This window comes from Bos indicus x Bos taurus, chromosome 23 (genome assembly GCF_003369695.1).
Source record: "Bos indicus x Bos taurus breed Angus x Brahman F1 hybrid chromosome 23, Bos_hybrid_MaternalHap_v2.0, whole genome shotgun sequence".
NCBI lineage: Eukaryota > Metazoa > Chordata > Mammalia > Artiodactyla > Bovidae > Bos > Bos indicus x Bos taurus.
Genome location: NC_040098.1, coordinates 2,514,821 through 2,532,127, shown reverse-complemented (window position 1 = coordinate 2,532,127; position 17,307 = coordinate 2,514,821). Strand labels below are relative to the sequence as shown.

Here is a 17,307-nt window from a genome sequence, read left to right as displayed (position 1 = left end):
ATCTTTATCCATTCTATCACTCTCAGCCTATGTGTGCCCTTGAATCTAAAGTGAACCTCTTTATTAGACAGCATATAGTTGGAGCTGGATTTTTGTTTTAGGTTTGTTATTTTGTCTGTTTTTAGTCAATTTAGTCAATCTATGTCTCTATGCCTTTTGAATGGGGGGAGGGGAGTCTATCCATTTACATTAATCCCCATTTTGTTTCTGTTTTATTTCTGTAATTTTTTTGTTCTTTATTTTCCTCTCTTTCTGATTTTTTCCCCGTATTTATTGATTTTTTAAAATGCTTTGATTCTTTTCCCATTTCCTTTGCTGTATGTTCTGTGAGTATTTTCTTTGTGTTTACTGTGAAGATTACATAGAATATCTTAAAGTTATACAATCTATTTTAAATTGATAGCAACTTAACTTCAATGGCATAAAAACTTTATTCCCTTTTATGTCTCTGCCCCCTGCTTTATTTACTGATTTTATAAATTACATCTATTTATATTGTATAGCATTAACATAAATTGATGGTTACTTTTGTGCTTTTATCTTTTAAATTATATACAGAATAAAGAGTGATTTAACTGCCAACATTACAATACTTCAGGATTATTCACCTGTGTAGATATTTATCTTTACCAGATGACCTTATAATTTCATATGTTTCATGTTGCTATTCAGTTTCTTTTTGTTCCTACTTGAAGGAACTCCTTGTATGGAGATGTATAACCTCAGCTTTTGTTTATCTGGGAAAGTATTAATGTATCTTTCATTTTTTTCAAGCTTTATTATAGCTGACAAATAAAAATTGTATGTATTTAGCATGTAAAATTCATACATATACATTGTGAGATAACCACCATACTCAAGTTAATAAATATGTCCTTCATGTTACATAGTTATCATTGTAGGCTGTGTGTGTTGCTGTTGTTCAGTCACCCAGTCATATGTGATTCTTTGCAACCCCATGGTCTGCAGCATGCCAGGCCTCCCTTTCCCCCATCATCTACTGAAGTTTGCCCAAGTTCATGTCTGTTACATTGGTGATGCCATACAGCCATCTCATCCTCTGATGCTGTATTCCTCTTCATGGATCACTGCCTTGTTAAGGCGAAAAGGCTTCTGGAACTCAAGGAAACTATGAGCCATGCCATGCAGGGCCACCCAAGATGGATGGGTCATAGCAGAGAGTTCTGACAAAACATGATCAACTCGGGGAGGGAATGGCAAACCACCCCAGTATACATGTCATGAGAACCTCATGAACTGGTTAAAAGGACAAAAAGATACGCCACCAAAAGATGAGTACCCCAGGTCAGGACATGCGTGTATGAGGGAAATTAAATAAATAGTCTCATTTAGGCTTCAGAGACAGAGTAGAGCAGAACATTGTATCTAACATGTCTGGAAACCTCCCTGACTGTGGTTGACTGTCTGCTGTGAGTGCAAGACTTGTGGTCATTGGATTGTCGAAAAAGCAAGAGACTTCCAGAAAAACATCTACCTCTGCTTTATTGACTATGCCAAAGCCTTTGACTGTGTGGACCACAACAAACTTTGAAAAATACTTAAAGAGATGGGAATACCAGAGCACCTTACCTGTCTCCTGAGAAATCTGTGTGTAGATCAAGAAGCAACAGCTAGAAGTGGACATGGAACAAGAGACTGGTTTCAAATCAGGAAAGGAGTATGTCAAGGCTGTATATTGTCACTCTGCTTATTTAACTTATATGCAGAGTACATCATGGGAAATGCCAGGCTGGATGAAGCACAAGCTGGAATCAAGATTGCCAGGAGAAATATCAATAACCTCAGATATGCAGATGACACCAACTTTATGGCAGAAAGTGAAGAACAACTAAAGAGACTCTTGATGAAAGTGAAAGAGGAAAGTAAAAAGTTGGCTTAAAACTCAACATTCAAAAAACTAAGATCATGGCATCCAATCCCACCACTTTATGGCAGAGATGGGGAAATGATGGAAACATTGCTAGAATTTATATTTGGGGGCTCCAAATTCACTGCAGATGGTTCCTACAGCCATGAAATTAAAAGATGCTTGCTCCTTGGAAGAAAAGCTATGACCATCCTGGATAGCATATTAAAAAACAGAGACATTATTTTGCCAACAAAGGTTTGTCTAGTCAAAGCTATGGTTTTTCCAGGAGTCATATAAGGATATGAGAGTTGTACTACAAAGAGAGCTGAACACAGAAGAATTGATGTTTTTGAACTGTGGTGTTGGAGAAGACACTTGTGAGTCCCTTGGACTGCAAGGAGATCCAACCAGTCAATCCTAAAGGAAATCAATCCTGAATATTCATTGGAAGGACTGATGCCGAAGCTGAAAGTCCAATACTGTAGCCACCTGAGGTGGAGAACTGACTCATTACAAAAAGACCCTGATGCTGGGCAAAATTGAAGGGAGGAGGAGAAGGGGATGACAGAGGATGAGATAGTTCGATGGCATCACCAACTCAATGGACATGGAACAACAGATTGGTTCCAAATACGAAAAGGAGTATGTCAAGGCTGCATATTGTCACCCTGCTTATTTAACTTATATGCAGAGTACATCATGAGAAATGCTGGACTGGAAGAAAAACAAGCTGGAATCAAGATTGCTGAGAGAAATATCCATAACCTCAGATATGCAGATGACACCACCCTTATGGCAGAAAGTGAAGAGGAACTAAAGAGCCTCTTGATGAAAGTGAAAGTGGAGAGTGAAAAACTTGGCTTAAAGCTCAACATTCAGAAAATGAAGATCATGGCATCTGGTCCCATCTCTTCATGGGAAATAGATGGGGAAACAATGGAAACAGTGTCAGACTTTATTTTTTGGGGCTCCAAAATCACTGCAGATGGTGACTGCAGCCATGAAATTAAAAGATGCTTACTCTTTGGAAGGAAAATTATGATCAACCTAGATACATATTCAAAAGCAGAGACATTACTTTGCCAACAAAGGTCCACCTAGTCAATGCTATGTTTTTTCCTGTGGTCATGTATGGATGTGAGAGTTGGACTGTGAAGAAGGCTGAGCAGCAAAGAATTGATGCTTTTGAACTGTGGTGTTGGAGAAGACTCTTGAGAGTCCCTTGTACTGCAAGGAGATCCGACCAGTCCATTCTAAAGGAGATCAGCCCTGGGGTTTCTTTTGAGGGAATGATGCTGAAGCTGAAACTCCAGTACTTTGGCCACCTCATGTGAAGAGTTGACTCACTGGAAAAGCCTCTGATGCTGGGAGGGATTGGGGGCAGGAGGAGAAGGGGACGACAGAGGATGAAATGGCTGGATGGCATCACTGACTCGATGGACGTGAGTTTGAGTGAACTCCGGAAGTTTGTGATGGACAGGGAGGCCTGGTGTGCTGTGATTCTTGGGGTCTCAAAGAGTCGGACAGGACTGAGTGACTGAACTGAACTGAAATGAACTGGAGGGAGCCTGGCCACCCAAACCCCAGGCTTAATAACATTCCAAATTTTACGTGACAAAGCAAACAGCATTACTAGGAAACCAGAGCTGCAATTTGCTCACAGATTGATGATGATATCACTTTGCATCCTGGGATTATATTGAATTCTGTCATCTTGAAGTCTCACCCACAGAGCATGTGTGATTGATGTCTGGGACCTTTTCCCAATTGGCACTCCAGAAATGCTGTGATCTGAGACTTCCCAGCACTATTTGAGTCTGGATGTTTGTCAAAACCCAATTTGGTAACGTGTCCTTTTCTGTTTCTGTTTCTTTTAGCATTAGTATATTGAAACTAAGCTAAATAAAGTGAAAGTGAAAGTCCCTCAGTTATTTCCAACTCTTTGTGACCCCATGGACTATACAGTTCATGGAATTCTCCAGGCCAGAATACTGGAGTGGGTAACCTTCTCCTTCTCCAGGATATCTTTCCAACCCAGGGATTGAACCCAGGTCACCCTCATTGTGGGGAGATTCTTTACCAGCTGAGCCACAAGGGAAGCCTAAGAATACTGGAGTGGGTAGCCTATCCCTTCTCCAGCAGATCTTCCCGACCCAGGAATTGAACCAGGGTCTCCTGCTAGATAATTCTCTAATAAATATTGGTATTACTTATGTGTATAGAATGAGTGGCTTATTTTGTTAACAAATCCTTTGAACTTGAGATGAAAATGAAAACTTTTGGCAAAACAGTTTGGTGAAGTATAAAATAAGGTATTGTTAACCATAGTTACATTGCTTTACATTAGATGCTCAGAACTTATTCATTCTGCATAACTGAAACTTTATACCCTTTCATCTACATCTTCTTATTTCCTTCATTCCCTGGACCCTGGCAAATTTTGGTCTCTGCTTCTGTGAGGTTGACTATTTTAGTTTCCAGATATGACTAAGATCATGCAGTATTTGTCTGTCTGTGTTTGGTGTATTTCACTTAGCATTATGTCTTCCAGGTTCTTCTATGTTGTCACAAATGGCTAGATTTCCTTCTTTTTATGACGGAATGGGATTTATCTGAGTGTATATCATTTACATATATATATAGTTATATATATATAAGATGTAAATATAAACCTGCATCAACATATATTAAAGGTGTTTCTCCATTAACATATATTTGTTTATCAATATTGTTCATTGATACATATTTAGGTTGTTTCCATACCATTCACCTTATTGTGAATAATGCTGGATTGAATGTGGGAGTGTAAATGTCTCTTCAGATAATAATTTCATAAAAAATATATATACATATATATATAAAACCAAAATAGATTGCTGGATCAGAAGGTTCTATTTTTAATTTTTTTAAAGAACTTCCATTCTGCTTTTGTAATTGTTATTATACCAATTTACTTTCCTATCAACAAGGTACAAGGATTTCCTTTTCTATAAATCCTCACTAACACTTGTTATCTTTTGTCTTTCTGATAATAGCCATTAACAAGGTTGCCAAGACTATACAATGAGAAAAGAATAGCCTTTTCAATAAATGGTGTTGGCAAAACTACATGCAAAACAATTGGATCCTTGTGTGAAAGTCACTCAGTCACTCAGTCATGTCCAACTCTTTGGGACCCCATCTGACTATACAGTTCATGGAACTCTCCAGGCCAGAATACCACTCTTTTCTCCAGGGGATCTTCCGAACCCAGGAATAGAACCAGGGTCTCCTGCACTGGAGGTGATTCTTTACCAGCTGTGCTACCAGAGAAGCCCAAATTGGATCCTGATCTCACACCACTTATAAAAATCAACTCAAAATGGTTTAGCAACTTAAATATAAGATGTGAAACTGTAAAACTAAAAGAATAAAACATTGAGTAAAGGGTTCTTGGCATTGGTCTTGGCAATGATATATGTTTTATATGACCCCATAAACACATGCAACAAGATCAAAATAATCAAGTGGGATTGTACCAAATTAAAAATCTTCTCTACAGAAAAAGGGCTTCCCAGATAACCCTAGTGGTAAAGAACCTGCTTGCCAATGCAGGAGGCATAAGACACGTAGGTTCAATCCCTGTGTGGGGAAGATCACTGGAGGAGGGTATGGCAACCCACTCTAGTATTCTTTTCTTGAGAATTCCATGGACAAAGGAGCCTGGTGGGTTACAGTCCATAGGGTCACAAAGATGGGGCATGACTGAGCGACTAAACACAGCACCTCATCTGATAAGATGTTACCATCCAAATATATAAGCAATGCTTACAACTCAATAACAAAAATAAATACATAATCTGATTTAATAATGAACCAGGGACCTGAACAGACGTTCCTCCAAACAAGACATACACATAGATAACAGTTATAGAAAAAGGGCTCAACATCACAAATCACCAGGGAAATGCAAATATCCTTCATATTTGAATAGTAATTTTCTGGGTACAGTATTCTTGGTTGGAATTTTTGTTTTTATGTTTTTTTCTCTCAGCATTTTGAATATATCAATGCATACCCTTCTGTTCTGTAGTTTCTACTTTGATAACCTTTTAGATGCTCTTTGTATGTAATTAATCATTTTCTCTTTCTGTTTTCAGTATTATCTATTTGTGATTTGTTAGCTTGATTATAGTGTGTTGGTGTGAGTCTGTTTAGATTTATATTAGTGGAAATTCATAGAGCTTTTTGAATTTGCATGTTCTTCCTTCCTCAAATTTGTAAAGGTTTTGATCATTATATATTCAATGGACTTTCAGCTCCTTGCTAATTCTCTTCTCTTGAGACTTGTATAATGCATATATTGGTTTCCCTGACAATATCTCATAGTGCTTATGCTCTCTTGACTTCATTTATTTTCTTTTAGCATCTCTGATTCATTAATTTCAAGTGATCTATTTTTAAGTTCTCTCATTCTATCTTCTGCTTGATAAAATCTTGCTGACTTTCTCTAGTGAACATGCCAATTAAATTATTGTATTCCTTAGCTCTGGAATTTCTATTTGGTTCTTTTTTATGACTTTTATGTAAAATATCTCTCCTGATATTTCCATTTTTTACACACTGCTATCCTGATTTTATTTAGTTGTCTATATTCTATTTAACATATTAAACACATTTAAGATACTTAATTGAATTCATTGTAAAGTATTCATAGATTTCTGTTTCCTTATGGTCAGTTTCTGGACATTTATTTTGTTAATTTGATTGGGCCATTTCTCCAGTTTTTTTGTGTACCTGTGATCTTTTGTTGATATTTGGGCATTTGAAAAGAAAAAAAAAAGATGCAATTTTAACAAAGTTGCAGTACACAAGGTTGATATACTAAAGTCAATTTTTTTCCTGTATATCAGCAATGAACAAGTAGAATTTGAAATTAAAAGCACAGTATCATTGACATTTACAAATCTCAAAATAAAATACTTAGCTACAAGTCTAACAACAACAACAATATATATATATATATATATATATATATATATATATATATATATATAAGATCTAGATGAGAAAAGCTATAAAACACTGATAAAAATAAATCAAAAAAGACCTAAATTAATGAATAGGAAAACTCAGTATTGTCAAAATGTTAGTTCTTCCTTCCAATCAAAATCTCAGCAAGCTATTTTATGAATATTTACAAATTGATTCTAAAATATATATGGTGAGGTATAAGATCCAGAATAACTAACACAATATTGGAGAAAAATAAAGTTGGGAGACTGATGCTATTTGACTTTGAGACTTATTATAAAGCTATAGTAATCAAGACAGTGTAGTATGGGTAAAGTAATAGATAAATAAAGCAATGGAACACAATAGAGAACCCAGAAATAGATTCATATAAATATAGTGAACTGATCTTCAATAAGAAGTAAAGGTCATCGAGAAAATATAGTCTTTTCAACAAATGATGCTAGAAAAGTTGGACATCCACATTTTAAAAAATGAATCTAGACCTTACAACCTTCACAAAAAATAACTTAAAATGGATCATAGTCCTAAATGTACAGTAACCCTTGTAATATGCAAATATAAAATAAAAGTTCTAAATATAACAGATGAGAAAATATAAATGACCTTGGGTACGGCAACACAATGTCTATGGCATTATCCATAAAATGAATAACTGGTAAGTTGGATATCATCAAAATTGAAACTGCTCTGTGAAAGACAATGTTGAGAGAATGAGAAAATAGGCCATATACCAGGAGAAAGTATTTGCAAAGACATTCTGACAAAAGACTGTAATCCAAAATATTCAAAGAACTCTTAAAAGCCAGTAAGAACGCAAACAGACCAATTAAAGAATGGGCCAAGGCATTTAGCAGACACCTCACCAAAGAAGATATACAAATGGAAAATAAGCATATGAAAGGATGCTGCCTGTCATGTGTCATCAGGGAAATGCAAATCAAAATAATGAGCTATCATTCTGCACCTATTGGAATGGCCCAAATCCAGAGCACTGACAATACCAAATGCTGACATTGGTGTGGAGCATCAGGAACTCTCATTCTTCATTGGTAGGAGTGCAAAATGGTACAGTCACTTTGGAGGCAATTTGGTAGTTTCTAAGAAAAATGAACATACTCTTACCATATTATCAAGCAATCACACTTCTTGGTATTTATCCAAAAGATGTGAAAACTTATGTCCACACAAAAACTCACACCAAGATATTTATAGTATATTTTTTCATAATTGCCAAAACTTGGAAGCAACCAAGATGTCCTTGAATGATAAACAAACTGTGGTATATCCAGACTCTTTGTGTCCAACTGTTTGTGACCTCATGGACTGTAGCCTACCAGGCTTCTCAGTCCATGGGGTTTTCCAGGAAAGAGTACTGGAGTGGATTGCCATCTCCTTTTCCAGGGGATCTTTCCTACCCAGGGATCAAACCCAGGTCTCCCACATTATAGGCAGATTCTTTTACCATTTGAGCCAGGGAAGTCTTAATCATAATTGCCAAAACTTGGAAGCAACCAAGATGCCCTTGAATGATAAACAAACTGTGGTATATCCAGACAGTAGAATATTATTCAGCACTAATGAGAAATGAGCTGTCAAACTATGAAGAGACATGGAGGAACCTTAAATGCATATTCGTAAGTTAAAGAAGCTAATCTGAAACAGCTATGTACTATAAGATTCCTATATGTCATTCTGGAAAAAGCAAGTTACAGAGACAAAAAAAAAAAATAGTGGTTTTCATAGGTTGGAGGAAAGGATGGATAGATTACAGATAATTTTTAGGGTAATGAAAATATCTGTAGGATACTGTAGTTATTCATACTTGTCATATATTTGTCCAAACCTACTGAATGTACAACAGCCAGAGTGAGTGAAAAGTGAGTGAAAGTCATTCAGTCATGTCCAACTCTTTGCGACTCCAGGGACTATACAGTCCATGGAATTCTCCAGGCCAGAATACTGGAGTGGGTAGCCCTTCTCTTCTCCAGGGGATCTTTCCAACCCAGGGATTGAACCCAGGTCTCTTGCATTGCAGGAGGATTCCTTACCAGCTGAGCCACCAGGGAAGCCCACACAACAGCCAGAGAGAATTATAATGTAAATAATGGACTTTGAGTGATTATGATTTCTCAATATAGGTTCATCAGTTTTAATAAATGTGCCCCTCTGGTAGGGGATGTGAATGATGGGGGAGGCTGTGCATTTTCAGGAGAGGAGCAATCTGGGAAATCTCTCTACTTTCCCTTCAATTTTGCTGTGAACCTAAATCTGCTCTAAAAGAAATAAAAATATTTAAATGTTTTTTTTTTTTTTTTCCAAACAAATAAAACAGTCACACCTCTCAGCCTTTACTACTTTTATTCTAGGAAAATGTTCACTAATGAGCCCAGCTGGAGATCTGGGGAGTGTCTAAAGCCTTCTAAAGCTATATCTTTTCTGGGCTTGTGCAAGTACTTTCCCAGTGAAAGTTGACCCCCTCCTCTGGGTCCTGTAAACTTTTGCTCTGCCTTGGGTCTTTCTGCAATAACACAGTCTCTCTGATGGTGTCACAGAAACCCTCAGTCTGGCACCTAACAGCCAATCAAGTCCATGCTTGGTGCTCAGAGTCAGGCTGGACGAAATCTTTTCCTTGGGCAGCCCTCTGAAAGCCAGAGCAATAGGATCACAGCTGACCTTCTCCTTCCCTCTTGAGTAGGGATAGGAGCCTGGAAAGTAGGAGCTTTCTCCACATCAGTCTATACTGTGCAGGACCAGGTGGGCAAATGCCAGGAACCCCCTTACTGGATTCTGTTCAGTTCTCTCTGGCTTTACACTCACCTGGGGTGCTGCAGCCACTTAGCTGGCTTCTGGGTTCTCGTGAAGGCACTATGGGCATATACTGTTGTGAAGTCAGTGTTTCTACAGGGGAATGTGGGCCTGAGGCTTCCTACTCCACTGTGCTGCTGCTATTACTCCAGTAAATCTCTTTTGAAATATAAATTCTTCTTGAAATTAAATCTGATATTGTACTAATGAGTAAAAGTTTTTTGAAAAAATTTTAAACTTTCTAAAATAGCTTTTCCTTAAAATGTTTTGGCTCATTTCATCTTTTTAAACCCTTAATGTACTTGACTAATTTTAAAAACCAGCAGATATATTTTAATGAAAATCACAACATTATAAATATCTCTTTTCAGTGACCACGATTGGTTTCTTATTCTTCTTTTGCCAGCTTTAATGACTAATATATCATCATGAAGGGAAGCAGTTTCCAAAACCTGATTTTTTTGTGTGTATTTTAAGTGCTAAAATTGAAAAAGTGTAAGCATTTTCCAATATGACTTATTTTCAGATATGCAGGCAAAAAGGGGATAACATACTAAAATACTCAATGTTAATTCTCAACGGAATTTTACTCAGGGTGATTTGTCTTTCTTTTTTGCATCAAAAGGTAACATAAACAAAATTAAGAAATGATGTGCTTTTAAAAGAATTACAAACAGAATTGAAAAAATACTTTTCTTTAAAAGAAGTACAGCCTTTTGAGGAATACATAGCTTCGATAATGGTTGATAAAAATTGTGTTTCTCTACTCAATTATAAAACTATTAACACTACCATATTTATTGAGCACTCTTTATGGAAAAGATTCTTAGGCTGCTGGAAGCTGTTTTCCTATAAACTATTACTTTATCACAATGACAAAAGAACATTAAAATTGTTGAAAACACAAAATTTTCTGATTAATAGAATGTATTAAATTATTACTATGTAACTTGAAAAAACATGCAAATATTTTATATTTAGAGTAAAATATTTCAAGAAGATACCTACTTTCCTATAGTTACATTTATTTTGTGAGCTAAAGAATGATTCAAATGCATCCACATTGAACACACTTGAATGCCACTGCCTTTAGGGATGAATCCGTTGGTGATGTGCCTATTAAGACACAAATAACAGATCAAGGTCTACTCTTGGTTAATGTTATGTAAGGGAAAGTATTTTTAAAAATCTGACTTACAGAGAATTTTGTATGGTTTTAGAAAACATAATTCTCAAATTTAAGAAGATTTACCTGTAAGTATCAGCAATAATGGATATAAATTGCAGATTTTTAAAATTTTGACTTTTACAGGATGTTATACCCTTTATGATTCTATGCTTTATCTATTTGTATATCAGTATGTCTATTTTTTTTTTTTTTTGTATCTCTTTGTCTGTTAATGATCTGTTACCACCCTACTTACTTCAAAAATAATTTTGAGACTCACAACAAGTCTTTCAGTCAAGAACTAGGAAGTGCAGCACATTTACCAGGTTACAAGCTCTGATGGAAATAACTTTAAGTTCTCATGAAAAGAACCCCTCAATCAGTTCAGTCATGTCTGACTTTTTGTGACCCCATGGACCACAGCACGCCAGGCTTTCTTTTTGCCTTTTCATACTGTCCATGGGGTTCTCAAGACAAGAATACTGAAGTGGTTTGTCATTCTCTTCTCCAGTGTCATGAAAAGAACCCCTAAAGTTGCCTTATTAATTTTATGAAAAGCTAGTGCAAGTCTGATATATACTAGATGAAAACATGAATATTTGATGAGCATTACTGGAGGTAGATGAAGAATGAAAGATTTATTTGGTATTTAACCTCAAATTTGTGTACCCCTTTTGTCAAAGGTTGAAGAAGAAAGACAAGTAGTTTGGACTCTTCTTTTTAATATTTAAGGGTATTTGGATATCTAGCATTGTATGAATTAATCACATTAGAATTAAATAATAAATCAAACATTCAGAAAGAACTAGAGAATTATCCATTTCTCCAAACAGTTCCTCCTCTTGGATGGTGGGCTAATACACATTATCAGCAATGTCAGGCTGATAACCATCCCCCTAAAATTGTTGGCTTAGCTCTTGGTGTTTGCCCTGTTTGATTTTTCATCTTCCTGCCCAGAAGCTACTTCATTGATCTCCACCAGTCCTTTCAACCTATGTGTTTCTGGCTAATACTGGGCCAAGTGAAATATCACAGGACCATCATCATAGTTAAAGTCATAAAAATATTTACACTGCAGGATGGCATTACAGGACTCCCCTCAGTGCTTTCTGGAAATTCTACACAGAAACACAGACTTCCCTCAGGGTCCAGTGGTTAAGAATCTGTCTGCCAGTGTCGGGGGACACAGGTTCAATCCCTGGTCAGGGAGCACTCCACACGCCATGGAGCAAATAAGCCCATTTGCAGCAACTATTGAAGCCAATGCACTTAGAGTCTCAGGGAAACAAGGGAGCCCACTGCAGTGAGAAGCCTCTGCACTGTAACTAGAGAGTAGTGCCCACAAACTGCAACTAGAGAAAGCCTGCGTGTATCAATGAAGGCCTAGCACAGCCTCAAATAAACAAATAAATAAAAATTAAGAAAGAAAGAAAGAAAAAAAAAAAAACAGACCCGCAGCCACTGCCAAAGAGGAAGGAAGCTGGGGCTGGAGCAGCTGGGAAAGGTCTAAAGCCCACGGCCACTGCTGCTCCTGCCACCAACAGGTTGGAAGCATATGAGGCCATAGCCCAAGTGGAGGCCAGAGTTGAGGACTTGCATGTGAATTGCTCAGAGTCACCTGAGCTGGAGCTACTCGAACTCTGGGAAGGGGTGCTTCAGGTGGGCTGAGCTGCCATCACCCTTCCTCACCACACCCCCAGGCCCAGACCACAGGACTGGGATCTCCCCAGGCTTGGAACTCACTCCTCTCAGGCCCAGTCCTCCAGGCCAAGCTCTGGGTCTTCCTTGGCTCCTTTCACACTCAGGATCGAGGTGGGAGGATGTGATCATCTCAGACTTGGGTGCTTTCTCTGCCGGGATTGTAGTGGTTAGGAGCCCCCTCCTGCTGACTGCTAGGGAAGGACCAGCACATTCCCAAAGTCTCACTTGGCATCCCCCTCCTCCCATTCAAGAACAAGTTTCTTTTTTTCTCTCCATTGGAAATCCTGCCTGAAGTCCAAAACATCTATCTGTGTGTACTTCCCCAGTTCCTAGAGTACTTTTAGAAATACTATCTACTGACCAAGGTTCAGAAACTCTCATTCTTGACTTGACTTTTCATCTTTGAGACAAAGGTTGCCCCCCTCCCCAATATCCTAAGTAACTGACAGTCCATGCCTAGGGTTTTATCAATTTGGATCACAAGCTCCCTGGCTATCTTTATGTGATTATCCCCACCCATGTGAATTTCAGTTCCCTCTGGACTCCAACTTCCAGCTCCCACTAGATCTGGGCAGTCCCAGTGGGACTGACCAAAAGGGCTCTGACCCAGGATTTCTCACCCTGGAAGACAGCTTTAAGGAGGCAAGGGAACTGGATGTCTGGTAGAACCTGGCAGCTCAAGAGTGGGTGTTTCACTTACCCCACACAAGAAGATGAAAAAGTGCAAAGCTCAATGAATTGAAAGGCTTGGCTGGGTACAAGTGAAAAAAGAAGCCCAAGAAAGGCTCATGCCATTGCCTGCTTTGCACTGAGCCTCCTGATTCTGAGTCTAGCTAAGAGGAAGAAGAGAAATTTGGTGCAGCTAGAATCACTCTTGCCTTGTCAAGGGAGACTATTTATGATACTGCAAGATCTGGTATCCCCTCTGTGCTTTTGTCATCCTTGTCACCTGTGTCCTGGCCTGTGTTGGCTTGGTGTCTATGCAAATTGTGCTGCATACAGAATTCTCAACAAGCTGGTAAGGTGGTCTGGTATTCCCATCCTTTTAAGAGTTTTCCACAGTTTGTTGTGATCTGCACAGTCAAAGGCGTTAACGTAGTCAGTGAAGCAGAAGTAGATGTTTTTTTCTGGAATTACCTTGCTTTTTCTATGATCCAGTGGATGTTGGCAATTTGATCTCTTATTCCTTGGCTTGTTCTATATCCAACTTGAACATCTGGAAGTTCTAGGTTCAAGTACTGTTGTAGCCTAGCTTGAAGAATTTTGAGCATTACTTTGCTAGCATGTGAAATGAGTGGAATTGTGCAATAGTTTGAACACTTTTTACCATTGCCTTTCTTTGGGATTGGAATGAAAACTGACCTTTTCCAGTCCCGTGGCCACTGCTGAGTTTTCCAAATTTGCTGGCATATTGGGTACAGCACTTTCACAGCATCATCTTATAGGATTTGAAATAGCTCAGCTGAAATTCCATCACCTCCACTAGCTTTGTTCACAGGGATGCTTCCTAAGGCCCACTTGACTTCCCACTCCAGTATCACTTCATAGCAAATAGTTGGGGAAACAAAGGAAACAGTGACAGACTTTATTTTCTTAGGCTCCAAAATCATTGTAGATGTTGACTGAACACATGAAATGAAAAGACATTTGGTCCTTGGAAGAAAAGCTATGACCAACCTAAACAGCACATTAAAAAACAGAGACAGTACTTTGTCAACAAAAGTTTGTATAGTCAAAGTTATGATTTTTGCAGTAGTCATGTATGGATGTGAGAGTTGGACCATAAAGAAAGCTGAGTGCCAAAGAATTGATGCTTTTGAACTGTGATCGTGGACAAGACTCTTACAGTCCCTTGGACTCCAAAGAGATACAACCAGTCCATTCTAAAGGAGATCAGTCCTGGATATTCACTGAAAGGACTGCTGCTGAAGCTGAAGCTCCAATACTTTGGCCACCTGCTGCAAATAACCAACTCATTAGAAAAGACCCTGATGCTGGGAAAGATTGAAGACATAAGGAGAAGGGGACGACAGAGGAAGAGATGTTTGGATGGCATCACTGACTCGATGGACATGAGTCTGAGGAAGTTCCAGGAAATGATGGAGGACAGGGAAGCATAGCATGCTGCAGTCCATGGGGTCACAAAGAGTCAGACATGACTGAGCAACTAAATGACAACAACAGCAAGGAAAAGTTTAGAACAATGAAATCTAATTAGAAAAGCTGTTCCAAGAAGTTCCAAAAGTTAAGGAAGAGCTACTTAGCAACTACAAAAACAACTTAGGAAGATTGAATCTGAAGAGCTGGGGTTGAACAAAATCTGGATAAACATCACAGAAATGAATAAGCAGATTTCTCTGTTGACTTCCGCAATAAACCACATCAAAGCCAATGTCAAGTTAGCTGCAGACTTAATTAGCCTGCCTGGCACTGTAGAGGGACTTCAGAAGAGTGTAACTTCTATTAGCAACACTTTAAACAACATCTGTCTTGCTGTGGAGGCAATACAGAAGACTGTGGATGAATACAAGAAAACCATGAAGTTACTGCAGAGTGGCATGAATCAGCATGCCTTAAAGGAGACCAATGGAAACAACCAGATCATTCCATCACTTCAAGCTATATCTGAACTTGACAATAAAACACACAGTGCGAGTTTGAAGCAGGATATCCTGTACCTCCATAGTTTTTTAGAGGAGGTAAACAGTGCCCCAGGGGAGTACCAGAGATGGAAGTAACTTAAGCTCAAGGGAATGAATGAGGCAGTTAATAATCTTACCCAGAGAGTCAACTTGATAGAAAGAATTCTGGTTGCTATAAGCAAGGTAGAAAAGCAAGTGAACCTGTCCTCCAGCTGTCTCTCCAAAAAGAGTCTTTGCATCAAGTGACCAGCAGAATACAGTTTGTAAAATCCCAGGGCTTAAAGGAAGAAGAGGGCATCAGAGGATGGGATGGTCGGATAGCATCACCAATGCAGTGGACATGAACTTGGGCAAACTCTGGGAGATTGTGAGGGACAGGGAGGCCTGATGTGTTGCTGCAGTCCAGGGAGTTACAAAAAGACACCACTGGGTGATTGAATAGCAACAACAAAGAAGTTAGTTCAGATTCTCAGGTATTCAAGCTCAGAGAGAAACTGTAGCTGATCAGTGCTCTCACAGACAAACCTGAAAGCAGCAGGCCTCCAGAAACTACCAAATGAAGAACAAGTACAGGGTTTCAGGTCAAAGCCTTCAGCATTGCCAAAATTCCCACAGTCTCTTGGAGATCATATTGAGAAATCTGCCCAGGTAAAACTTGTCTCCCTATCAGTAATTTCTAGTATTGAAGATCTTCAGGACTTGCTCCATAGCACTGACTGTGATATGGATGGGAAGCTGACTTACCAGGAAATCAGGAACTCCTTAGATTCTGTTATGCCAGAACCAGAACATTTGAGAGAGTTTGATTCTGATGGAGATGGAAGATACTCATTCTTAGAGGAAGAGTAGCTTTAGATGTCTAGCTTTATCAGGCTTATTTTAGAAATGAATGTGTGCCTTAGATTACCTAATATCTACTCAGTTTCTTTTTGATTAAATGAGTGGTATATTAAAAAAATCAAATTAATAAATAAGATATTAAAATTTTTTCACCTGCAATAGTGTGCCAGGTAAAATGCTGTATTTTACACTCTGAATTGGAAAAAGTATCACATAATTTAATTATCCACCAAAACAAAGTGACATTTTGTTTTGGACATCTATTACAGCATCACTCAGGAACGATAAAGAGCTTTCAACTGAATTTGAGGACTGTGGTTGGGATAGTTTGAGTTAATCAAGAAGACTATACAATGCATGTGAGACTCACTTTGGCATCCTTTTTTAAGTCACTTCAGTCATGTCTGACTCTGTGCGACCCCACAGACGGCAACCCACCAGGCTCCCTATCCCTGGGATTCTCCAGGCAAGAACACTGGAGTGGGTTGCCATTTCCTTCTCCAATGCATGAAAGTGAAAAGTGAAAGGGAAGTCACTCAGTCGTGTCCGACTCTTAGAGACCCCATGTACTGCAGCCCACCAGGCTCCTCCATCCATGGGATTTTCCAGGCAAGAGTACTGGAGTGGGGTGCCACTGCCTTCTCCTTGGGATCCTTGGTAAACATTAGAAAATACAATAATTCTGCAGGAAAAGGGAAACTAAGCATGGAATTCCTAGCTTCAGAGGATATGATTATGTAGTCTGACATAAAATACATCCACTTACACACTCAATAATAGAATGTATGTAACATATATATGCTTGAATTGCTTGCAATAAAATAGGATATATATAATATAAAATATATATAAATAATATATACATGATTATACTATTTACATGTATACATAAATAGTAGTATATTTATAATAGTAGCAAAATAATAATTTAAATCATCAGGAATAACATATATATATTAGTTTACTATTATTATTACTACTACATATATTATTCTATTGTATGTGTGTGTATATATATACACACACTACTTATGGCTATTTAAATTATTATTTAAAGTATGTTTTCTAATAAGGGATCTATATAGTACATATGGTATATATGTGCTATATAATGTGTATCTCACTGAATGCATTTGTACATAATGTTCAGTGAAAATAGCCAAAATACAAGGTTGATATGTAGAATGATTACACTTTTGTGAAATGGCATTTACCAAGATTTCCCATTTTGCAGTCCAACACAGAATTTGAATCTTCGATTACTC

General features: G+C 38.1%; 1 pseudogene; it reads left to right on the top strand.

Moving 5' to 3' along the window:
* The first annotated feature begins 8,463 nt into the window (after positions 1 to 8,463).
* Positions 8,464 to 16,051, top strand: LOC113882274 (annotated as a pseudogene).
* Positions 16,052 to 17,307: the final 1,256 nt, after the last annotated feature.